Here is a 25,951-nt window from a genome sequence, read left to right on the forward strand (position 1 = left end):
AAAGAAACAGCATCACCAGTGGAAGAGTGTGAGATGTTTTGACCCCTCAACTAAGTACAGAGGAGTGCACCAATTTAAGAAAATGCAATGGGGTCAATTCAGCATGGTTCTTATAAACAGTCTGACTTGCGCTCATACATCCACTGCGGTTAACTGGGATTTTAGATTGGGATTACATATGCAACTTTATAACCATTTCACTGCTGCCAGATACATCTTGGACCTAACTTTGATGGGCCCAGCTTGTTCCAGTGTATCTGAAAGTGAAGTAGCAATCAGTTGGTGACTCAGGGATCAGAAATAAGCTATGGAGCCATTCAGCTTCAGGGTACAGGTTGACCATAGGCATGGGCAATGGGTGAAGGTAGATCTGGGGGAGGCAAGTCCACAGTCCTGCCCTTCCTGCTCAGGCCCCACCCCTTATCACAAGGAGGCGGGGGTGGCACACCCAACCCCGGAGCACAGGGAGGGTGGGCACTCAGGGGCAGCAACACTATGTACCATAGGTATTCTAGGGGCAGAGTGGGTGGGGCCAGACTGGCAGTTTGGGAAGGCAGTGTCTTTCCTGCCTACCATGCCCACTGCCCGTGACTACAGTCCAAGTTGATAGTAACCAGAAGTTAATGCCAACCCTGAGTTCTTTCTGGCCCACATAAAGCAAGTTGGTGTGCTTGATATATAGTTTCTAGTGGACAAAGTCCATATCACAGCTGGCATTCATTGGCAGCTTCAGCACAGAGGCCTGAAGGAATAAGGAAAATGAAATATTATTGCACCTGGAAGGGGTTATAATTCATGGTCGGGGATGAAACACATGAAAGGGTCTGCACTGAAAATCTTCCACTGCTGCATATGTAACCCATACACCTACTGTGGGTCACTGTCAAATGTAGTAGCCATTAGACCACTTACAGAGAGAGATAAGAACAAGGGAGTTCTACAGCCTGAGCTGAAAGTTTATAGCTCAAGTTGTAGAAACTCTTATACTAAACTCTAGGGCTACGTCTAGACTGGCCCCTTCTCCGGAAGAGGCATGCAAAGCAGGCAAGTCAGAATAGGGAAATCCGCGGGGGATATTTAAATCCCCCGCGGGATTTAAATAAACATGGCCGACGCTTTTTTTCCGGCTTGGGGAAAAGCCGGAAAAGAGCGTCTAGACTGGCGCGATCCTCCGGAATAAAGCCCTTTTCCGGAGGATCTCTTATTCCTACTTGCAAGTAGGAGTAAGAGATCCTCCGGAAAAGGGCTTTATTCCGGAGGATCGCGCCAGTCTAGACGCTCTTTTCCGGCTTTTCCCCAAGCCGGAAAAAAAGCGTCGGCCATGTTTATTTAAATCCCGCGGGGGATATTTAAATCCCCCGCGGATTTCCCTATTCTGACTTGCCTGCTTTGCATGCCTCTTCCAGAGAAGGGGCCAGTCTAGACGTAGCCTAGAAGTCCCAGGTTCAAATCTGCCTGGTGGTGGTTAGGCACATATTCTATGAAGAGAAAATACAGTTCAATAGCCCCTAGATTGCAGTGTGCTAGGCACTATACAAATTTGAACTAAAGACAACTGCTATCCCAAAACCTCACACTCTAGGACTAGGTCAAAATGCCAGAGTGGATAGACAGAAAAGACAAAACAATGAAAAAATGGGTGGGGTTGCATAAATTACTACTGTGTTCCTAGCTATGGCAAGAGGCTGCCATCCTATCCAATGGCTAAAAGGGGGTGTCAGGTTCATTGTCTTTTGTGTGCATCTAAAGCCTCTCACCAGCATAAGCTAATATCAAGTGAGAGGCCTGCATGGTTCTCTGAGCTTCCCTGGAGATATTTTAGGACTGAGAGTCCCTCCTCTCCAGCCATATAGAAAACAATTCAATCACCAGTTGGCTTTCAATAAAGCCGTTTTGTCCCTAATGGATTGTGGGCCTTGCTGGACTGAATGAACACAACACTCACAACTGACTAGAACATTGCTACAGAGATTTCAAACTCTTTGGCCTGTCTGTAAGACAGAAATTTATTTCTTGTGCTTCCAGTTCTTACCAATTACTTGGCATGAGTCCCACCCTACCTGCTTGGCAGACACACCCATGAATGGATACATTATCCTTTTAAACCAGCGCTGTTTCTATAAAGAGGATTTATAGCAACATTATTAAAATCTGGGGTAAGAGTCACCAGGCAGGCAGGCAGGCCACTGGCCAAAATCAGAGCTTTCCTATATGAAGGGCTCAACAATCTATATACAACCCGGAAGAGCTGGGTTCGAGCGATCAGCGCATGCGCAGAACGATTTGCACATGCGCAGATCGCCGGACAGTGCGGCTAGTGAGCAGGACTCGCCCGGCTCGGCGAGCCCTGCCTATATGGATAGTCTAAGCCCGTGTTTCTCAAACTGAGGGTCCCAACCCCTCGGGGGGTCACGAGCAACTTAGAGGGGAGTCGTGGTATCGTAAAGTTTGAGAACCCCTGGGCTAAGCATTCAGCTGGCTTACAAATGAACTGAAGAGAGAAACACTGCTGCACTCTATTGATATCTCTATTGATATTTCTCCATAGGGTCACCTCACCCTATGAACCTGATAGAGTCACATCCAAAACCTGCAAACTTCATGCCAGCATATTTCTGTTTGGCCTGGTTAATGTCATGTGACTTTGGAAAATGGTGACAAGCCTGCACACAGGCCTCTCAAGATTTGTGCCCTTCCTTGACCATTAACTTTGACTTTGGGCATCTTCATTGGGCAGTTGCTTTAACAAGCATGTTCTTTCCTCTTAAAATGACCAAGGGATGATGTTGTGTCTGCTGATGTGAAATGTAACTTCTTGGCTAAATGACAAATTGGGAGTTTTAAAGCATTAGATTATTGCTGTTTTTTAATCCCCCTGCCACTAATCCAATAGCCTTTAGTATAGTGAATGTTACTGTACCCGCCCCAGTAGAACAGGAAAATTATAGCAAATTACTTTAAATTCCTCAAAGATTATCTACAATATCTTAACCACTATTGTTCCAGTTTTCAAAATGCAGTAACTCAGGATTTATAAAAAGGAAAACTATGGGTTCACCTACATTTTTATTTGGCTTAAACATGCCATTTCTAGTCTTGATGGCTAGCTGGCTGATTGACCTATGTTGGGTTTTAGGTGAAAAGCCCACATTCTAGAGCAGTGTTTCTCAACCTTTTTTTTTATAAAGTACCCCTTTTAAAAAAAATTATAAGTATCCCAGTCCCTACACTTTTCAGACAATTTTTTTTCTACCATTGCAACACTTAATCGTAGCTGGGCAGGCGATGAAATGTTTGGGTGTAAAAAGTACAAAAATTATAAAGCGCTGTTAAACTTAAAATAAAAATTCAGTTTTCTCCAAATTTCAGTTGTGTTGACGTACCCCCCAGACTTCTCTCGAATACCCCTAATGGTACTCGTACCACTTCTTGAGAAACACTGCCCTAGAGGAAAAGGAGGAAACATTTGCTTGAAAGACTTTTTTTAAAATGACAGGTGCCTAAAATTTCTTATAACTGGTTTATTAGAAATTGTCTTGGTGATAGAACTTTTCATTGACTTCAATAGGCATAGAATTAGGTCTTTTATGAGCAGTGAAGGTAAAGTAAGCTACATTTATCATAAGGTTCTGCAGTATGCCTCAGAACTATTACCAACATATGTGCAGGGTGTGTGCATAAACAATCAAACACACAAGACTAAAAAGCTACTTTTTTTTTTCTTAAAAAAAGGACTTCACGCTACTCATTGCCTACACCTCCCCCTCCCCAGGAACACTACCATCGGTTTCTAAGAACATGCTGCTTTCAACTTTTCCATGTGTCATTTAGTCTCTAAACTCTTTGGAGGTTTTACACATAAGTCAACTTCTTCACAGTATGTCTAGCCCACGTTTGTGTGCTACTTGAGGTCACTGGATACCCGCAGATCATTTTCATTCTGAGAAATGCTTGCTGTAACACCCTTTTGTGAGTGTGTGTGTGTGTGCGTGTGTGTGTGTGTGCATGCACACATGCTATAAATTAAATTTCAGGCTTTCAATTTCCAATTGGAAAACTATGAAGGGCCAGATCCTTACTTGGTGTAAATCAGTGTTGCTCCAGTCACCTCTGTGGAGTTCACTGAATGTACAAAGTTCAGGCCCTGGCCCTAAATATTAAAGAAAGTTATAAAATTGTGGAAGTGAGTCTGCTAGAAACACTTCACCAGTTTAATGTGTTTGGGGGCAGGGATGGGAGTTTCCACCACATTTCATTGCTTTTTCATGTGTCTGTCAGTTGGTGTGATCAGGAATTTCTTTAACAGAAGTGGAATTACTATAATTCCTTTACAAGCATGCTAATAACAAAACAAGAAACTGAAATCATTTCTGCTAATGAGAGTTTTGAAATGATTGTTTCAAACTAAAAGGTCCCCTTTCAGTGGACCTCATCCCTATTACTGTAACATCCAACTTATTTAGGGTCTCTGCTATAAAGCAATTTCATTTAATAACCTTTCTGGGCTTCCTCAGCTATACCACTAACATCACTTGAAACACTTCATAAAAATCTTGTGTTGATCTTAACTCATGTTACAAAGTAAACAGTAAAATGCTAGGAAAAGAAGACAGCTGTTTTACTGGAAACTGGTGGGCCAAAGGCTATTTCTGCTGCACAGACTCCAAATGATTGCTGCACAATATGACATAATTATCTGAAAGTCTGTACCTTGAAGTAAAAGGAACACTATTGATTTTCATCTTTAAGAGTTACTGAAAACCCAAAGGAAAGGGAGCTAGGGAGTGTTAAGTTCCAGGTAGAGTAAAACTGAGACAATGATGACTGCTATGAAGGAGAGCAGTTGGGTAGCCAAAATGTCTGGGTAACTTTAAAGCTGCATAATTCTGTACCAGCAAACTTCGGGGAAACAGTCAGGTTTGTTTTCCTGGAAGAGATAATAACGTAGAAACCTCTTTCTTGTGGCTTTCTTTAATCACATGCAGGGATGGTGTTAAAAGCAAAGCATAGAGAGAGAGAAAGGCTCTTCTTTTGAACTACAAGAGCCCAGCACATCCCTCGTTCAGCTTTCTAAAGGGAAGTTCAGCTGAAATCTACATTTATCGGGTGTGTAGGGCTGTCTTGCTGAGCCCCTTTTAAAAATAACCTTTTTTGTCTGAGGAATCTCAGAACTATGGTGCTCAGAGAATGCTCAAGATCAGCGAGTCAGACAAAGATCTGCTTCGGCCAGGGTCTGAGTTTGAACTCACCGTGTAAAACAAAATCTTCACAGTTCCCTTCCCAGATTCTGTGTCAAGAAAGTTCAGGCCTTAAAGTCACAGATGCCAGTACCAAGAACAACTACAGTTATAAGACAGGAAAACTCCTGAAGTCTTTGGGAACTGAGCCCGGTGGAGAGGTACTCTTAACACACACAATATTTCTCTCCAAATTCAAACACATATTTTACAGTATGTGCTCAGTTTCAATTAAAATATTTTAACTAGCTTAAAAAAGCCATTTGTCTAGAACTGTTTCTGCAGCCAGGAAAGGTAACCTGGGAGCCATTTTGATGATATATTGTGGTATCTGTTTCCATTACACATTTACAGGTCTGTGCCTCCTCTCAGACAGATTTATGTAGATGTTGTTTTGTCAATGAAGGATTGGGACTAAATCCGCTCTTTTTCTCCACTCCAGGGGTGCTCAGCTCTCCAGGTACTGAAGAACCAGCAAGGCTTATAGCTGTGTGTGGATTTGGGGGGAAGGGGTGTGCTACGTAGAAGGTGTTTTCCCTCTGCACTGTCATGTCATGCTGCAGGTAGGAATACAGAAGCACATGTAGTAACAACAGAGGTAAGTGCTTTCTTAGGCTTTGTCTTTACAACACAGCATCATTCCACTGATGGTTGATTTATCATGTCTGTTTAGAAGCAATAAATCGATCTCTGAGTGCTCTCCCATCGACTCCCATACTCCAGCAGGCTGGAGTTGACAGGAGAGCAGCCCCCGCTGACCTTACCTCACAGAAGATACTGCAATAAGTATGTTGACTTCAGCTAAGCTATTTACATAACTAAAGTTGCATAGATTAGGTCAGTGGTGTGTAACCTTGGGTCACAACCCCCAAGGGGTTGCGGATGTCTTCCCGGGGGCTTGCAGCACTTAGATCTGGCCAGCTGGAGGGTTATTGTAGACAATGTGTTTATGACAACCTTAGAAGTAGCAATCAGCATGGTAAAGAAAGACTAACCAGATTAAGGAACTTCTATCACAGAGACCAGCTCCCGTTCCAGGCACTGACCTGAATAAGGATACGAAGGAAGGAGCCATGGTGAAGAAAGTGGATCTGCTACAACACAGTCCCTCTAACTGTCCCTCCCCCACAACACTGGTAGGCAGAAGCTACAGCAGAGTTGGCATCCCTTCCTGGGAGTTTCATAATGGAATGTGGCTGCCTGAGGAAGCAATTGCCCAAAGTGACAAAGCTGGATGCGTAAGGACTGTGCTGAAGGGTTCCTCTGAGCAAATGCCATCTTTGAGTTTACTGCATGATGCAAATACAACACAAGGTTTGAAGCAATGGGAGGATTTTCCTAGCAGTGATGGATCCAGAAGTTTAGAAGGAGTCCTGTAGTGAGATGAAAGGAGGTGGCCCTAGTGTTTGTCTCAATAGCTGGGGTGCAAGTCAACAAGGTTGAGTTGATCTAAAGCCTCATGTTAAGTTCAGTGGGCTACCAATGGGCAAATCACTCCAATCAGCCACCAAAACAGAGTAATCCACCACATTTAGTAGGAAGAGTAGGAGGACATTAAGAAAAGAACGTTAGTTTTGTTTCCTCCTTTCTTCTATAATCTTTCTCTTTTTCTGGAAACTACATATTGGCACACATGACTGTTTGAACTAGTGTGAGCAGGGGCTGAACGGCTGCTTGCTATCAGCCAGCTAAAAGGAGAGAGCTGCCCTGGGGTAGGTGTGCCCCCTACAATTGTTTAGCTGTGCAAGATCATTAACTATTAACTGTTGATATGTAAATACAGCTCATGCCAGGATGGGGAGGGAATACGAGGTATGGCTATGTAAATCCAATTCAGCCAGGGCTGATGGAGGATCAGTGTTGGAATGGAATGTGGTGTATTGTAACTAATTTGGGGCTGTTGTGGGGGTCACAAATCATGATACCCCTATATATGGGAACTGTAAAACATACCATCAGTGCTTGCAGGAGAGACACCACCATCATTGTAAGACGTCTCCGAGGAACAAGTCTCCCCCCTTCCAGAGTTGAGTGAACTGAGCTGGGGGGAAGAGTTAAAGGGCTTGAGTCAGCCTCCTTCACACCTGCCAGGTGTGAGCTGTAAGACTGGCCCAACCTGCCCCTTTCCCCCTTTCATTTAAGGACAGATCTAAAGCAGACTCCATGAGGAATCGTTTTGCTAGTCCAGTGGAAGCTGGAATCTTTTGCCAGTCCAGGTGGTGGCTAAAGAGTTCAAATCACTAAGAGCTGAAATCACTGGTTTGGCTGGGAGCCAGACCCATTGCAGCCAGCGAGGAGCAGCGACCAGCAGCATGGTGCGGCTGGTTGGAGCGGCAGCAGGCGAGGAGCAGCGGCAGGCGACCAGCAGTGTGGTGTGGCTGGTAGGAGCAGCGGCAGGCGACCAGCAGTGTGGTGTGGCTGGTAGGAGCGGCAGCAGGTGAGGAGCAGCGGCAGGCGACCAGCAGTGTGGTGTGGCTGGTAGGAGCAGCGGCAGGCGACCAGCAGTGTGGTGTGGCTGGTAGGAGCAGCGGCAGGCGACCAGCAGTGTGGTGTGGCTGGTAGGAGCGGCAGCAGGTGAGGAGCAGCGGCAGGCGACCAGCAGTGTGGTGTGGCTGGTAGGAGCGGCGGCAGGCGACCAGCAGAGTGTCCGGTGGCGTGGAATGAGACAGCTGGTGGAGCATGGCGGAGTGATTCGTAAGGTGCCCCCTAACTATTCCCCCACTCCCATTTCTACCCAGGTTGGGAGGTGAAATCCTGCGGGTGAACTTTTGGACTCTGGGTGGCACTGACCAGGGACAGAGACTTTTGGGGTGTCAGACATTGGGACCTCAGGTGATCCTTGGCTGGGGGAAGGGAGGCTTAGCTCCTGTTTGTGTTATGTACTCTGTTTGTGGTGTTTTCTCAAGTAATGCCGTATGACTTCTCTCTGGCTATGGCTACACTGACGCGATCTTGCGCCAGAGCTATGCAAATGAGGCTAAGTGTGGAATATCGCCGAGCCTCATTTGCATATCTAATGAGCCACCATTTTTGCGGAAGAGGCTCTTGCACAAGAAGGAGCTGTCTACACTGCCCCTTCTTGTGCAACCAAAATGCTCTTGCACAATGCCGTTATTCCTGAAAATAATCAGCATAACAGCATTGCACAAGAGGGTTTTTCTTGAGCAAGAAGGGGCAGTGTAGACAGCTTCTTCTTGCACAAGAGCCTCTTCTGCAAAATGGTGGCCCATTAGATATGCAAATGAGGCTTGGTGATATTCCCTGCTTAGCCTCATTTGCATAGCTCTGGTGCAAGATCGCGCCAGTGTAGACATAGCCTCTCTGTTTCATTAAATGTTTCTTTCCTACACTCAGACTCTGTGCTTACGAGTGGGGAAGCATTGCCTCTCAGAGGCACCCAGGGGTGTGTGAATTTCCCAGGTTACTGGGCGGGGGCTTGAGCCGGTTTTGTGTGAGATGGACCCCAAGATATTGAACCTGGCCCTGGTTGCTGCCAGGCCTACCCAGCAGAAGGGTTACACTAGTGATGGACAAGCTCCAAAACATTGAAACAGGCATTCAATTCCAGCCATCGAGAGTCCCAGCACGGGCCAAATGTCAGCCTCCCCCAACTTTCCTTCTCACTACTGACTGTCCTGCCCCTTGTTCCTCTCATGATCTGACAGTCTAATCCAAATATGGAAGTCAATGGAAACTTTCCCATTGACATCAATGGGCTTGTGATCAGCCTCTTCCTCCCCAAACGTGTGAAATTCTCTGCTGGCCTGTGCAACACACTCCCATGCCCAAATAACAGAGAGGAGAGTTTCCCTCGTTCCCATTATGCCATTCTTCACAGCTTCACTCAGTGAATCGTACACTGTACAAAATACAAAGTAAGACAGACCCAACTGAGTCTACAATCCTGGAACTAACCCTGGACAAACACACTAACCCAGTTCCCCCAAAACCTTCCATACTCTAAATGCAAAAGGGCTTCTTTTAGCCTCAGCAAGAACTTACAACCTTTTGCATCCTCTCTTGAGTGCAGTTCTGCAATTGCTAGTCTGAAAATCTCCACTGACTTCAGTGGGAATTTTACTTGAAAAAGGGCTAAGGATTAAACCCTTATTTACTAATTGCTAGTTAGTACAGTTCTCTGTAAATCTGAGGTCTCCCTGGATTAACTCAGTTATGTGTTTCTCTGGGTTACTCTAGTAATTTCCTCCATAAATGTTCAGCTCAGATTACAGCTATTTTACTATTTCTTTTCCCAATAAAAACAGAAGTTTAGCAAGATTCACTTATCCATTTCATGTAGCATTAATGGGAAAAAGTTTGCTGTTGTATTTTTCTTCTGTCAGGCTTTTCACAAGAATAAGGTTGTGATTTGTTAGAGCTTAGTCCCTAAAATGTCTTTGATAAACACTGATACACGATTTTTCCTTTACAGTTCAAAGCAGAAATTCTTTTGCTTGTATTTCTTCAATGTACTTGACTCCCTCACTAAAGGCTGCGTCTAGACTGGCATGATTTTGTGCGACTACTTTTAATGGAAAAGTTTTTCCGTTAAAAGTATTTGCGCAAGAGAGCATCTATACTGGCATGTGCCTTTGCGCAAAACCATCCGTGCCAGTGTAGACGCTCTCTTGCGCAAGAAAGCTCCGATGGCCATTTTAGCTATCAGGCTTTCTTGCACAAGAAATTAACGTTGCTATCTACACTAGCCCTTTTGCGCACGAATACTTGTGCAAGAGAGCTTATACCTGACCAGGAACATCAGAGTATTTGAGCAAAAATCACTGATTTTGTACATTACAAAGTCAGTATTCTTGCGCAAATACTCGTGGCCAGTGTAGACAGGCAGCAAGATTTTGCACAAAATCATGCCAGTCTAGACGCAGCTAAAATGATTTCTTTTGGTGACAACAAAAAGCAAATCTGTTCTTTAAATATTTCAGATTAAGTGTGAGTAGGCGTTGAGCTATGTTTTGACAGCTCTTAGATTTTCAGAAATCCTTCTCTTTACAAAAAGGCCTGTCCATATGAAAAACAAGAGCCTGCAAACTATTCAATGACTCTTCGTATAGTTGTGCTCTACATCAGGAAGTTTCCATTTGTGTTTTACTGAGTTCCAGTATCACTGATTTGTCTCAGCTGACAAGCAGTAGGCCGTACATCCTGATGCTCTCAACTAATCACCCTGGCAGAGCACTTTAGAAAGGATCTTCCCTTAACAGTAGCAAACAGAAATGCATTGGCTGATTATAGCCAACAGCACCAACAAAACAATTTGAAATTCCAAAAATCAGTATTAAAAGAAAAAGTCCAAGTCTATTTTCAGTTTCATGCACAGGATCCGAGAAGACAACAATTGTAGTGTGTTTATATCTGAGGGAAGAATTTGGCCCTATCGGTGTAAACATAACTTGCAAAAAACTTTTGATTTTGGTGGACTTGTGTATTTTATTATGGAATTTAAAGGAATTCAAGATAAAATCCTACCCTCAATTGGACTTGCATGGACCTATTGGTTTCAGAAGAAGTGTGTTCAGCGTATCATTGAACAGAATTGGGCCTTCTGTGTTAGGCACCAACACCTGGCTGAAGAGAATCCTGCATGTGTGATGTAGGAAGCACTTGACTTGGAACCTTTTGGTTCCTGGTTTATCAGAAAGGAGTTAAAGCCCCAGAAAACTGCACAATTCGCTAGCAGCAGAGAAGCAAATCCATTGACAAGAATGCAAAATGGATGGCTCTAGGGTTATGGTCCATGCCTGATGAACATTTAGCTGAGTGAATATATTTTGGTCCAGGGACGTGCTAAAAGGGCTATAACTCTGAAGGGAAAATGCAAGTCTGAACAAGTCTGTCTTTTTAACTTGGGGCACAAAGACACTCATGCAGGTTTGGGTGAGAGTCCTCCTTTTTGACGGATGTTCTCTATCCTTGCCTCTCTACCCCAATCCACCTGATCACTCAGTATTACACAATTTGAGTGCAATAAATTCTTTAGAAGTGTGTATCCAAGGTATTACAATGACTAGACTTGCATTATTCATACACTCTACTGGAGTGATGGAGAGGAAATACACAAGCATAGTAGGATAGAGGAACTATTTGTCATGTACTACTAATTTGGAATTAAGCCACTCATGAATGACAGGGTATTTAAAACAAGGAAGAACATTTCTCAGTCCAGTTCCCCATTGTGGATGTGTTGCTTCCACAGTTATTAGGAACTTTAGCTTGTTTTGTTTTACAAAAAAAACAAGAATTCACAACTGAAAAAAGCACAGTGACATTCTATTCCCATCCTGTTCCTCCTGCTGAGCCTTTGATGCCACTTCTTTCACCTGGCTTCATTTGAAAAAAAAAGGGGTTAAGGCTCTACCCTCACATTTCCTCAGTTGGCAGGGTTGCTTGGTATCTTACTCTTTTTGACAGAGGAAGCAGAATTCCTAGAACATTCCTTGAAATTATTACAATTAGATGTGGGTCTGATCCAGGCAATCACAGCCTTTGGGATTCAGGCTTAAAAATATTGGAAATGCTCCTCTGTCCCAGTAGGCTTTAATTAGAATAACTATAAGATCTAGTTAATATCTGAGAAGCACTCAAAATATAAAATACACTGTATAATGACTAAATATGGTCATAAGCCACACAATCACACAGCTAAGAGGGAGTTTTAAAAGTCCCAAACATCAACATAAAAGTAAAGATGCACCCATTTGTTTTGCCACATAGCTGAAATTTTCCCTAATTGTTTCCCTCATTTCCCTATGGACTTGCTTCACCAAGTCGTCGTCGTCCCCCTCCTCCTCCTTCTTCACCAAGTCTTACTTCTGCTTTTCATCTAATATCTAACAGGGCCTTTCCATTGCTTTCACTGCTGAGATAAAAAAAATCAAGCTCTGCATGCATGTGTGGGCACAAACATGCAACTCTTTATTCCCCACTTATTTATCCCTGGCCTCCTCTTGGTCCCTATGCGTGGTCTCATTGCTGCTGATGTGAGAGCTTTGCAGCTCATGTCTCCCAGCCAATGACTCTTTCTGTATCACCCATTCTCAGCTGGTCTGTATTTTTCTCCCTTCTGAAATTGTATTTATTAGCTTTGGTGTTATCTGTGGAAGCCCTTTGGGTGGGGACAAGTAAAAAGGAAAACACCACAAGGTTTTCTTGGTAAATTTGTCCTGAAGTAAGTGGGGATTCTCCACACACACCACAGACCATTGGGCTGACCCCCAAACTTCACAGATCTTGAAATTTGTGAACCTCAGGAGGCAAGGAGATGAACAGGTGCCTAGAGTCCCTATGCTGCTACATTTTCTCCAGCACTTCACTGCCTTAGCAGTCTTTTCAAGACTTCTGAAGCTGACAGCAGCAACAGCTCTCAGGATTCCCTCTTTAAAAGGGAATTTCCACTTCAGATGGTATGGATGAATGGAGAACAATAAGGCTGCATGACATTTCTCCTCTGAGGTCCACAAGTCCAGTGGCGGGTGTGTGTGTAATATGAAACCCCTTTACTGAGCCTAGCCTGCTCACTCAGCCCTGTCCCCAACACATTGCAGAGTATAAGATGCTGGTGTTGGGGAAAGTTGAACCCCAGATCAGCATATGGAGTAAGGTCATATTGTAGAGCAATCCTCCCAATGACCAGACCTAAACCTGCAGTCTCTTGTGTGTCAATGGAGTTTGTAGAAGCTATTTTATGTTTAGCTAGAAGCCGTCTTGTATATCAGAAACCATTTCAGCTTTTCTCTCAAGCACGTAGACCAGAGTGAACTTTCTGTCACCCCGTGAGAAGAGGCCTACAGGATGGGCTATTGGTATGTGTTAATTGGGCTGGTTGGGACAGGAGATGTACTCCCTCGTACCTGTCCGCCATCTTGTTGATAAGGCTTTGTTTTTCCAAATTTAATTGAGGATTTCTGTAATTGGATGCCCTGACGTCAGACTGTTTGACTAAGGGTATAAAGATACTTGGATTGATTGTATTAGCAGCCTTACTGGGCCCGGCTCTGCTGTGACCACGTTTGGCTCATGCTGTGATTTATTAATTAATAAAGCTGTTTGTTAGCTGCCTAAACACAGAGGAGCGTGTTTTTGCTTCGACAATTTGGAGGTCCCACCGAGATTCCTAACGCGCCACTTGCCCGTATGGACGGACCGGCACTCCACTTCCAAACCTCTCAGAGTGCTCAAGAGAAGGTAAAGGGGATACCTGTTACGAAATCTCCTGGTTGAGGGCTTGGGATTTGGAGTGACAGCCGGCCATCGGGGTAAGGGGAGCTACGGAATTCAATTTTGTGGAGCGGCTAACATTTTTGTTTGTCTGTGTCTATCTTTGTCTATTAGGCCTGTCTTATGTGTCACAGTTCCAAAAGGGCACACCAGTGTCTCTAGTGAGGCAGCCATGCGCTGGACCCTCTGTGTTCGGACGCTAAAAGCTGGTGTGGTGCCATTACTCTCTCTCGGCACACGGAACTGTGGGGAAACTTTGTTGTCTCTCTCTGTTATTTGTGGGCGTAGTACTGACCTCTGAGGTTAACCCCAGGCCATAGTGCCCCATTCTGCCAGGCTGACTCCAGGCGCCAGGACGTGGTGTTCTGCCGGGCTGGGGCAGGTGCCGGAAACCCCTGCGAGCCAAGTGGACCTTGAGTCCAGTGCCTCGCAACAAAAAGGGGGGGGACCAGTGTGAGCAGGTGAATTCTTGATTCGGTGACTCGCAGAGCGAGCAGGCGGATTCTGATTCAGTGACTCGCAGAGCGAGCAGGCGGATTCTGATTCGGTGACTCGCAGAGCGAGCAGGCGGATTCTGATTCGGTGACTCGCAGAGCGAGCAGGCGGATTCTGATTCGGTGACTTGCAGAAGGTGTAAGCAGGCGGACTTTTAGTTTGGTGCCTTACAGAATTAAGCGCGCGCAGAAAATGGGGGTAGGTCAGTCTACAGGAATTCCAGTGCCTTTATGATAAGTGCCTTCTGGTATAGGATCCTAATGAAGTCTGATATTAAGTGCCGGGTGTCTTAGGGCAGCGTCACTTAATAGAAACCCATGGGAACTGGACAATAAATAAAGATGCATCTAAATGTGGAAACTGTAGGAAAAATGTGAAAAAGAAGAAAAAAATTGTGTGTGGAAAATGAGTATGAATGTTATGAGTGAAGAATGAATGCCGCTGCATAGGTCTGAGACTTGAGCTGATCCCAGCTGCACCAGGGCTCTCCCATGAGGGAGCTCTGAACGCAAGGAGGGGTGGGGGGTCAGCTGAACCTCGAGACTCAGCGGATATGTGAGGGAGTGACGACTCCCCTTATTTCATGAGCTGCTAAGGTCTGACACTCTAGACCCGGCAGACCCTTTCTTTGGAGTGTGTAAAGTTAGTTTAGGTGGGGGTTAGTGTAAACATCCCCCCCACACTGCCAAAAGGCACCCCTGTATATTACTTGTACATGCATAATGGTCCAAGGACCTGTAAGCATTTAACAAATTTGAAAAGAAGAAAAATTAAAGCCCTGAGGGATGAAAGTAAAGCTCAGAAAAGCAAAAATCCTCCCTGCAGTAAGATAGGTAACTTAAAAGTTGCTGCAGCACCTCTGTGCCAAAATAATGCACAAGAAGTGGAAAAAAAAAGAAAAGAGATTTCTCAGTTGGCACACCCATATCAACCAAGCTTGGGGGAAAATTTGGCACATCATCACCCCTCTATCCCTCTTTATAACGCATACACAGATAGAGAGGAAACATGAAAAAATAACTGAAAGGAATTAGCTCTTCCCTTTGGAAACACGGGCTCCTGTAACAAACTTGCCTGATCCAAAGCAAAACATAAAGTTTAAAATAGTGATAGAGATGTAGCCGTGTTAGTCTGGTGTAGCTGAAACAAAATACAGGGCTATGTAGCACTTTAAAGACTAACAAGATGGTTTATAATAAACCATCTTGTTAGTCTTTAAAGTGCTACATAGTCCTGTACAAAGTTTAAAATAAGTTTAACAGTTTAAGGAAAGTGTTCCTCCAAATCCTAAGGGGGAGGGAAAAAAACAAACACACCTGCTTTAAGAAATGACTCCTTGTTTCTTGCAGCCTCTTTTAATCATCTTAGCAATGAAACAGTCAAGTTAAACATTTGGTTACAGACACTTTGTTAAATCTATTAAAGAGAAAATAAGGAATTCTACTGAAACTTAATTGGTTAACCGCATAAAAGAATAGAATCTATACATTGTAAATTTGTACAACCTGCACCCTTAGGGTTAAATGTGTCTTCCAAGGAACCTAATTATTGTTTAAAAAAATCCAAGCCCAGAAACTTCACAGTGTTTCTGTTCAAGGCTGAGCTGATAGCACTTTTGGCTTGCTTTCAGATCCAAGGTTGTGTGTGTCTGCAAACTGCCTGTCTGTTCTGGAAGTGGGGGAGCACTGTCCCCCATAAGTAAGTCTGTAACATTGCATGTGATTCTTTTCAGGAAAGGAAAACCTTTTTGCTTGCTGGAATAGTAACTAGCAAGCACCTTGTTCTAAGAGTTTCTGTGGCAGTAAAAAAAAGCCTGGTCTGCAGTACAAGAGGGAAACTGAGGCATGCCACTGATAAGTTAGGCTAGCAACTCAGAGGTAATTCAAGAGAGTGGAAGGTCATGAGTACCGATGAAGCTCTCTTGTTCTCAGAAAGTTACAGCTCACTCGCCCATAGAAGTGGTAAGGAACTAGCTGTAACTAGTTCCCCTAGCAGATCTTAGGCAGTATTTTAAGTTATAATGAGCCACCCCGACGGGGGTAAAAATGTTTTCTTTGTCTTTTAGATCATCAAGAAGTGCTAATATCAGCTGAAAATTAACTGAAGAAAAAAAAAAACATGGTTCTGTGTCATGACATAGTAACTTTGTGTTCTGTGTTCTGTCCAGATTTGTTTTGTGTGTGTCTTGATTGTGATATATGTATTTTTAACATTGTTGTGTGTACAATATTGTTGTTTTAATGAAAGAATAATTTAAGTCCCTTGAATAATCTTAACTGCGTGCTTTACACAGATGGCTTTTTTGCTTTTATAATTTTAGTAGAGTTTTAGTAGCAGGCTATGCAGTTTGTACTGTCTGGAATGTAGCGGAATCTGCTCCTCTTCCTGCTGTTTTTCCCTTCTCTCCTACCATCGCCAGCTCCTACGCCGTCTCTTTCAGAACTGGCCCTCCTGCGAAACCAAGCCCCAGAATCAGAAAAGCAGGAGTGGAGACTGGCAGGGTGCACCTTGCGCCCAGACCACTTGTGGTGCAGCTCTGATGGCCACATTGTTGCCCCAGTGGTCTTGCTACCTCACTTTGCCTCCGTGCTCCATGGATTCTCGCACGTTGGCAAAGGGGGGATGGTGGCAATCCTAAAGCAAAAATTGGTTTGCTCCCAAATTCTCCCAAGCAGCCAAAGATTACTGTCTGGCTTGCCCTGTCTGCCAAGCCCACAACGTGGGTAAACCTGTAAAGACAGTTCCGGCAACCAGACCTCCACCTTTGGGACCATTTCTGAATTTACAAATGGACTTTATTCAATTGCTTAAATGTCAATCTTTTGAATAATGTGCTGGTTATTGTTTGCTTGTTTTTGGGATGGGTAGAAGCGTATCCCTGCAGGAAACATGATGACATCACAGTAGCTAAGAAACTTCTAAATCATTACATCCCATCATGGGGAATACACTTTGTGATCTCCAGTGATAAAGGTACCCACTTTACTGGGCAAATTGTTCAAAAAAAACCCTGGAAAAGTACTACTCTACCAGACAAGCACTGCACTGTGCACGACACCTGGAAAGCGCAGAAGCAGTAGAAAGATGAAACAGGATTTTAAAGAACAAACTTTTTAAAATATGTGAGAACTCTGGCTTAACATAGATAGTAGTACTTCCGATTGCCCTAATGAGCATGAGAGCCACTCCTAATCAGAAAACTGGACACAGTCCACATGAAATTGCATGTGGCCAACCTATCAGACTGTAAAGCAGCCCAGAAATTAACCTGGCTGGTGCCACACTTGTTAAAGGAAGCATAGTCAAGTATTGCCAGGAACTTATGAGGTGTGTACAGTCTTATCATTCACAGGTTAAGGACGCCTTCCAGGAGGCCCCGACTGAACCGTGCCTTAAACTACAACCAGGAGACTGGGTTTGCGTGAAAGTTCACCAGCGGAAGACTGCCCTGGAACCCAGGTGAAAGGGTCCCTACCAAGTCCTTCTGACCACCCATACTGCTGTAAGGTGCGAAGGATTGCCCACCTGGATTCACGCATCCCACTGCAAACCCGTTCCAGCCCCTACAGAGGTTGGCCCCAACAAGGAGCACTGCAGACCTGGTACCAGAGACCCAGGTCCAGAAGCAGATGGGAATCACCACAGACCTGGTACCAGAAACCCAGGTCCAGAAGTAGACGAGGATCAGCGCAGGCTTGGTACCGGCAATCCAGGCCCAGAAGCAGACGATCCTAAGAGGCCGAGGCTAAAGTACCAGCTGTGGCCCAGTAGAACCTGCCAGCGATAGGTGTAGCAATCTACGAAGTCCTGAAGAACAGCCAGCATGAGGCTGGACAAACAATTCATGTTGAGCTTATGCTTAATCTTGTTTTTAAAACTAGCAGTTATAACCTATATGGTTCAAATGTGTTTATGCTTTTAATGAACCAAGTTTCCCAAGAATTTAATTTCACAGGTTGCTAGATATGTGCTCACAGTCCGGTACATTCAGAAGGAGGCATCCCAATGATTCCAGTCCCACTAAACAACACTCAAATGAATGGCACACTGTTTAGTGAACTAAGCCAAATGATACTTGGCAGGATAAAGGGTTTACTAACCCAGGGTATATCCGCCTAGCCTTGACCCCAATTGGAAAGTACTGCTGGACATGTAATGGTTCAGGAGCCAGGGTGAGAAAAAAAGCCAAAACCAAATGGCCCTAGACTATGTCCTAACTAGTAAGGGCGGGGTTTGTGCCTTAGTGGGAAGAGAATGCTGTGGGTATATTTCTGACACCAGCAAAGAAGTAGAGGAAGATGCCTCAGAGATTGAAAGAACTGTGGAACGCCTAAGGCAGAGGGAAGACTGGACCCTCTGGGATTGGTTGGGAGGCTGGTTTGGACATGTGGGAACTTGGATTTTGCAAAGAGTAGTTTTAGTATTGGCTATATTCTTTTGTGCTTATTGCTGTTTCTTGTTAATCAATTGCTTTATTTCTTGTATTCTAGAAAACACAAGACAGACCCTTACCAAAGGGAATGTGGAACTCATGATGTTAAAATAGGATGAGCAGAGAAAGGAACAAGAAATGTACATAAATACTTTAATGGAAAATGGAGGTATAAAATGGTTTCAAGGTTAGCCTTTAAAAGGCTAAAAGTGGGGAGTTGTAGAAGCTATTTTATGTTTAGCTAGAAGCCGTCTTGTATATCAGAAACCATTTCAGCTTTTCTCTCAAGCATGTAGACCAGAGTGAACTTTCTGTCACCCCGTGAGAAGAGGCCTACAGGATGGGCTATTGGTATGTGTTAATTGGGCTGGTTGGGACAGGAGATGTACTCCCTCGTACCTGTCCGCCATCTTGTTGATAAGGCTTTGTTTTTCCAAATTTAATTGAGGATTTCTGTAATTGGATGCCCTGACGTCAGACTGTTTGGCTAAGGGTATAAAGATACTAGGATTGATTGTATTAGCAGCCTTACTGGGCCCGGCTCTGCTGTGACCACGTTTGGCTCATGCTGTGATTTATTAATTAATAAAGCTGTTTGTTAGCTGCCTAAACACAGAGGAGCGTGTTTTTGCTTCGACAAGTTGTTTGCACAAGGATTAGAGGATCCATTCCTGTAGTTAAGGGGGCAGGCATACTGTCTGAAAAAAACCCAAACAAACCAAGAAAACTAAAAGGAAAACTCACACAATGTTGCTGTCAGGCAAGTCCTGACAAAGCTAAATGCTTATGGATGTTAATCAGCAAACATGAAACTCCCAGACCAAATACATCTTGTTAGGGTGATCAGATGTCCCATTTTTAAAAGAAAAATCCTGTAGTTAACCCTTCCTGCAGGTCTACACAGGACCAAATGTCAGAAAAAAAACCTCTTTCAGAATATCCCTTCTTCCTCATGATACAAGGTTTACAGGGATGCCAACAAAACGTATCTGCTTTTCCGACTTTTTTCAGAAAAGCGGACACATTTCTTGTATGCAGCAGAGCTTTTCTGGGATACATCCGGTACCCTGGAAAAGTGCTGTAGTCTAGATGTACCCTAAGTCCTGCCCCCAGGAGTATGTGGGGCTGCTCTGTCCCCTAGCCACTCTCCCTTGCTGAGCCATCTCTTTGGCCAGGGTTAGCCAACTCTTCCTACCCTGATTTAGCCAGGGAACAGGAGGTGACTTTTAATCAGCTTCTGAACCTAATGAATGGAAGTTATCTAATGTGACTTCAATATTTAAAAAGGGCTCTAGAGATTACCCTGGCAATTACAGACGGTAAGGCTAATGTCAGTTGCAGGCAAATTAGTTGAATCTATAGGAAAGTATAAAATTGTCAGACACATAGAAGAACATAATTTGTTGGGGGAAAGTCAACATGGCTTCTGTAAGAAGAAATCATGCCTTACTAATCTACTAGAGTTTGTTGGGGGTGGGGGAGTATCAACAAACATGTGGACATAGTATACTTAGAGTTCCAGAAAGCCTCTGACAAAGTCCCTCATTCAAGGCTCTTAAGTAAAGTAAGTTGTCATGGGATAAGAGGGAAGGTCCTTCCATGGATTGATAACTGGTTAAAAGGCAAGAAACAAAGGGTAGGAATAAATGGTAAGTTTTCTGAATGGAGAGAGATAACTAGTGGGGTCCCCCAAGGATGACAGACAGCATCCTGGGACCAATCCTATTCAACCTATTTATAAATGATCTAGAGAAAGGGGTAAATGGTAAAGTAATGTATATTGGAAAAAATAATCCCAAGTATACATACAATATGATGGGGTCTAATTTAACTACAACAACTCAAGAGAGTGATCTTGGAGTCATTGTGGATAGTTCTCTGAAAACATCCACTCAGTGTGCAGCGGCAGTCAAAAAAGCAAATAGAACATTAGGAATCATTAAAAAAGGGATATCTCTATCCCTTCTATCTTATTGCTTCTATATAAAACCTTGGTACACCCACATCTTGAATACTGTGTACAGATGTGGTCACCTCATCTGAAAAAAGATATATTGGCATTGGAAAAGATTCAGAGCAGTGCAACAAAAATGATTAGGGGTTTGAAATGGGTCCCCTATGAAGAGAGATTAAAGAGACTTGGACTTTTCATCTTAGAAAAGAGGAGACTAAGGGGGGATATGATAGAGATCTGTAAAATCATGACTGGTGTGGAAAAAATAAATAAGGAAAAGCTGTTTATTTGTTCCCAGAATATAAGGACTAGAGGTCACCAAATGAAATGAATAGGCAGGTTAGATCCATCAATGGCTATTAGCCAGGATGGGCAGGAATGGTGTCTGTAGCTTCTGTTTGTCTGGAAATGGGTGACAGGAGCGGGATCACGTGAGGATTACCTGTTGTATTCCCTCACTCTAGGGCATCTGGTATTGCCCTCTGATGACAGACAGCATCCTGGGCTAGATGAATTATTGGTCTGACCCAGTATGGCCATTCTTATGACTGGGTTATGTTGGTGGCCAGTAGCAGGTCAGAGAGGTTAGCTGCCTTTCAACACTGCAGACAGGCAGGGACAAGCTGCTTCCAGTCACAGGGGAAGGGGAGGGGATGGGGAGCTGGGAGGGTGATCTCAAGAATACATAGGCAGGTCATCCTTACCTCATGGCCTCACCTCCCTGAGGCTGGAAGCAGCTCCCATCCCTTCCCACCCACACAGCTCCAAAAGGCTGCCACTGGCCAAGCTCTGGTCTGAGCTGCAGAAGAAATCTGAGGAGCAGGGGGCCTATGATCATGTGCACTTCCTCCCCCCTCCCCCCGCCACACACACACATTGACTTGAGAAGACCAGGTACCACTGGGAAGGGAAGGTTGGGTTAGGTCAATCAGTCACCACCTCCACACATGAGAGAAGTGTACAGGCGTGCACGCGCATGTGTGTGTGTGTGTGTGTGTGTGTGTGTGTGTGTGTGTGTGTGAGACGTCTCCTCAGGCAAACATTAAAGATAAGCAGGTAAGTAAAAAGACTCCAGCTACATTGTATTTCTTTTTAACAGGGACATAGTGAACTTGATGTTAATTTGAACATTTATTCTATATAGCTCTGATTGAGTGCCATTGAACTCACTTGAGTACGAGAAATTTTACCAGGTATCCCTTATTCAGCATAAGGAAATATCGTCACCCTACATCCAGGGAACTTAACCAGATTATTCATGAACCATAAAGTAAGACAAAGAAGAGAAGAAACAAAATCTTACTAATGCCTGACATACATAGATCCTAATCTAGCTAAGAAGAAACAATGCAGTTCCACGAAAAGTCAATTGTTGGGGGGCCAACAACGTGTAATAAAATAATTCATTCCAAAACTGACCTTTGATAGGTAGGAAATAAGATAATTGTATAGGTCCTGACCAAATGCATATTTCTCTATTAAGTGGTTCAGAAGAGGTCTGTATGCACAGCCCTTGTGCAGAAATGCAGCAAAGTTTTTATTTCTCATGCTCTATCACCCGAACTTCCTGTCAGCTAACTGAATTCTGTCTCTGCTACTCTTAGTACCATCCTCATCTCTTATAAGTAAAGACTGATGAATACAGTCCAAATACCACTTTATTTTATGTGGTAAGAAATCAGATAATCCCCTCTAGTGAAATCAAAGCTCTCTTCCAGCTCTCTGAAGCAAACTGCAGTATATTCAAAAAGTGTCAATCTGTTGCGTTAGCACCTTGGGCCAGATCCTATTGCCTCTGAAGTCAATGGCAAAACTCCTAGGCCACGTCTACACTAGAAAATTATTTCAAAATTACTAAATTTGACGTTTCTCCCCATTTAACAAATTTAAAATAGCGTGTCCCCGCTACAGGGAAACATCAAATTAGTTTGAATTAGGCCATAATAGCACATCCACATTGATTGGAGCCTGCCTCACACTTAGAGCTCCCGGAAGCACTGGGGGGAGGGCACCAAGAAGGCAGATACATCCTGGGGCTACTTGGTCCAGCAAGTTGTGACACATGCGTACAGCAGACTCCTCTCTATGGCCACATCTCACAACCCACTCTTCCACTGCCTCCTCGCTCATGGGAGGCAAAAGGGATGCAATGGGCATGTGCCTTCTTGTGCTCTGGTTGCCTTTGCGGATGCCACAGCATGGAGCCAGGGTTGCTGCAAAGCAGTGCCAACTCATGGGACTTGTGCTGCGCCTCATGGCACAGTACTTCCAAACTGCATGCATGTTGCTAGAGCAGGACAAGGACGAGGACCAGCAGGACAAACCTCAGCATGGCCCACAGCCTATGTGAGAACAAGAGGGAGACTTTTCTGCCAGGGTAAGGGGCTGAGGCTGAGTCGACTCAAGGCAGGGAGTTCGAGCAGACACACATACAGCAAGGGCCTGTGCTCATCAGAGAGGCCAGGAAGGAGAGTTTTATGCAAGGCCATTTTGGAGACTCTTCCCCATGCCTCTCCCTAAGGGGTCCCTGCATTCCCTCCATGTGTCTTTCCTACTCCACCCCTCCCTTCCTTCTTCCCCCTCCCCTGCAGAGCAAACAATAAAGCCATGTTTGTGGAAAACAGGGCTCTTTGTTGAGGGGACATACAATAGGAAAGAGACTGGGGAAAAATCCCAGAATGGGGTAGGGAAGATGGGGACTCAGGAATGGGGCTGGAAGTGGCACCTGCCTCCGGGTGATCTGGAGCCATTGGCTGCCCTAGAGGCCCCATCACCCTGCATTCTAGGGCCCCAGCATCCCCTGGTGAGCCATGGATGGGAAGCCGTGGGGCGTGGGAAGAGGGCTGGTGGCCTGCTCCATGCGTGATGCCATGCACTCCATCACCGAGGTGAAGATGGAGAACATGGCATCATGCTAGCACGCCAGCTGGTCCCAAGCAGCCTTCCTCTACTCTCAGTCAGTTTGGTGCTCCTCCCCATTGGCCCAGTGCTCTTCCTAGTCAGTGGCCTGCTCCTGGCCCTTATCCTCAAGTCCCTGGATGAGGGACTGCAAGCAGGCCATCTGCTCCTGCATGAGCTCCTCCTGAGTGCGTTTTCACCTGTGGATACAAGACAATCCAATAGATCGTGTGGGAGGTGGGGGATGCACCAAGATCACAGCTGTCTGAAAAGTTACAAGGGCAGTCATCACAGGAGACACTGTGTATGAAGTCTAGCCCTAATCCTTGAGCTGGCACCAAAGGCCTCAATTCACATGATGGCAATGTGCTTTGAACAAGGCCATGTGTTGGCTAGACAGTGGGCACTTTCTAGTAGGGGCACGGATGTTGCAGTGGACCATTGCAACACCCACAGCTCAGGGACAAGCAGTATGGGAAGGTGTCAGCCAAGCCAGCAGCCTGAAGGCAGGAGGGTAGGACTGGGTAGCTTGGCTTTCTTCTGTGTCCTGCACACACCAACTCTGGCTCTGGCGGCATCCCACAGAGAGAGAACTTCTATGCCTGCCTGCTGGAGAGGGTGGGTGTTGGGGGAGGGGTGTGTGAGCAGCACACACTGCTTGCTGGAGAGAGTGTTGCTAGGTTCCCCTCTTCTTCCTCTCCCAGCAGGTTCCAATGCATGCGATCAGTCTCCTCTACATCACTGTGTTTGACTGGGAGTGAATGATGACTGAGTGTGGGCATGACACTGGACCGTGTGAGGCATTGCTCTGTGATTTCATGATGTGAGACTACTTAGTGGTGCCTTGGCTGGCGTAAGACAGACCTCTCCAGGAATTTTGTGAGAAGGACTGATGGATTCCTGTATGAGTGTCATGGAGCTGAGTGCTCTGGACTGGTGCTCCATGTGCATCCACGTGAACAGGTTGTTGTGTGACACACACACCCCTAGGCCAAATAGGCCAAGAGAGGAGCATGCAGCCCCTGGCAACCCATCACCTGCTCCCACTTGTAAATAGAATCATAGAACTGGAAGAGACCTCAAGAGGTCATCAAGTTCAGCCCCTTGCCCAAGGCAGGACCAGTCCCAACTAAATCAACCTAGCCAGGGCTTTGTCAAGCTGGGACTTAAAAACCTTTAGGGATGGAGATTCATCACCTCTCTAGGGAACCCTTTCCAGTGCTTCACCACCCTCCTGGTGAAATAGTTTTTCCTAATATCCAACCCAGACCACTGTAACTTGAGACCATTGCTCCTTGTTCTGCCATCCATCACTACTGTGAACAGCCGCTCTCCATCCTCTTTGGTAGATAAGGAAAGTTAGAGAACTCACCTGAAGTGCCCCCATGGTTTCCTTGGAATCCTGAGAGATATCCTGGGAGGGTGGAGACTGGCTCCAAAATGAGGAGCAGGTCCTAGCTGCCAGGCATAGTTGCCTGCTGGCCTCTTCCTTGTGATCCTCCTCATCTTCCACCACCCAGCCCTCCTGCAGGCTGAAACCAGGCATGTCCTGGCCAGACTCAATGACAATGGCAGGGGAGGTTACTGGCCCCCCTTCCAGGACGGCATTGAGTTGGTCATAGTAGTAGCAGGTTGTGGCGCCACCCCAAAGTGTCTGATCTGCTCCCTGGCCTTGTGGTAGGCCTGCTGCAGCTCTTTAATTTTCATGTGGCACTGGTTGAGGGACCTGGTGAACCCTTTCTTGACCCAACTGGTGGTGATCTGGCTGTAGATGTCTGGGTTCCTTTTCCTGCTGCAGAGATTCTGGTGGTTGATCTCTTCCCCCAGACCTCAATGAGGTCCAGGATCTCTGCACCAGTCCAGGCCAGAACTCTCCTGCATCCCTGGGCAGTGGCTGCTGTGGAGCAGCAGAAATGCTGGCAGCTGCGGGAGTGTCCAAAGGAGCATTAGGGTTGTTCATCCCTGCCTCAAGGCCTGGTCTCTCATACAGGGCTTGCAAAACTGGCCATGTGCGAGAAACCCTTCTCCTCTTGCCGGGACTTTAAAAGCTCCGCAAGAGAAGGAGAGCACTGGAGACACCAGGGCTATGTCTACACTTGCAGCTTCTTGCTGCAGAAATATGCAAATGAGGTAAGCGTGGACTATTGCCGAGCCTCATTTGCATACCTAATGAGCCGCCATTTTTGCAAAGAGGCTCTTGCACCAGAAGGAGCTCTCTACACTGTCCCTTCTTGCACAAGAAAACCCCTCTTTTGCAATGTCGTTACACCAATTATTTTCAGGAATAACGGCATTGCGCAAGAGGGGTTGTGTTGTGCAAGAAGAGACAGTATAGACAGCTCCTTCTGGCACAAGAGCCTCTTCTGCAAAAATGGAGGCTCATTAGGTATGCAAATGAGGCATGGCAATATTCCATGTTTAGCCTCATTTGCATATTTCTGCTGCAAGAAACCATAAGTGTAGACATAGCCCAGGTGTGGCCAGAGTGGTCAGAGCTCCGGCTGTGAGAGGCCTCTGAAGGCCAGTTATTTCAAAATAGCTGCATCAGCGTATCCATACGACTGCTATTTTGAAATAGCTATTTTGGAATTAGCAGGAAAAGCAGGAGTACAGATTTTGAATGAAGTGGCCTATTATTTAGAAACAACAGGCTTGGTAGTATGGACACTCCACTTATAGCTGTGATCTTAAGGAGGTTATTTT

At 45.1% G+C, this 25,951-nt stretch overlaps 2 long non-coding RNA genes across 2 annotated transcripts; both read left to right on the forward strand.

Annotated features, from left to right (window-relative positions):
* Nucleotides 1-4,891: 4,891 nt before the first annotated feature.
* LOC142818583 (uncharacterized) lies at nt 4,892-8,195 on the forward strand. The gene is made up of 3 exons (XR_012896119.1): nt 4,892-5,106; nt 5,273-5,398; nt 5,680-8,195. It is a non-coding gene; the product is annotated as an uncharacterized LOC142818583 (long non-coding RNA).
* Nucleotides 8,196-8,494: 299 nt separating this feature from the next.
* Nucleotides 8,495-19,007, forward strand: LOC142818584 (uncharacterized). The gene is made up of 2 exons (XR_012896120.1): nt 8,495-15,662; nt 16,030-19,007. It is a non-coding gene; the product is annotated as an uncharacterized LOC142818584 (long non-coding RNA).
* Nucleotides 19,008-25,951: the final 6,944 nt, after the last annotated feature.

This window comes from Pelodiscus sinensis, chromosome 16 (genome assembly GCF_049634645.1).
Source record: "Pelodiscus sinensis isolate JC-2024 chromosome 16, ASM4963464v1, whole genome shotgun sequence".
NCBI lineage: Eukaryota > Metazoa > Chordata > Testudines > Trionychidae > Pelodiscus > Pelodiscus sinensis.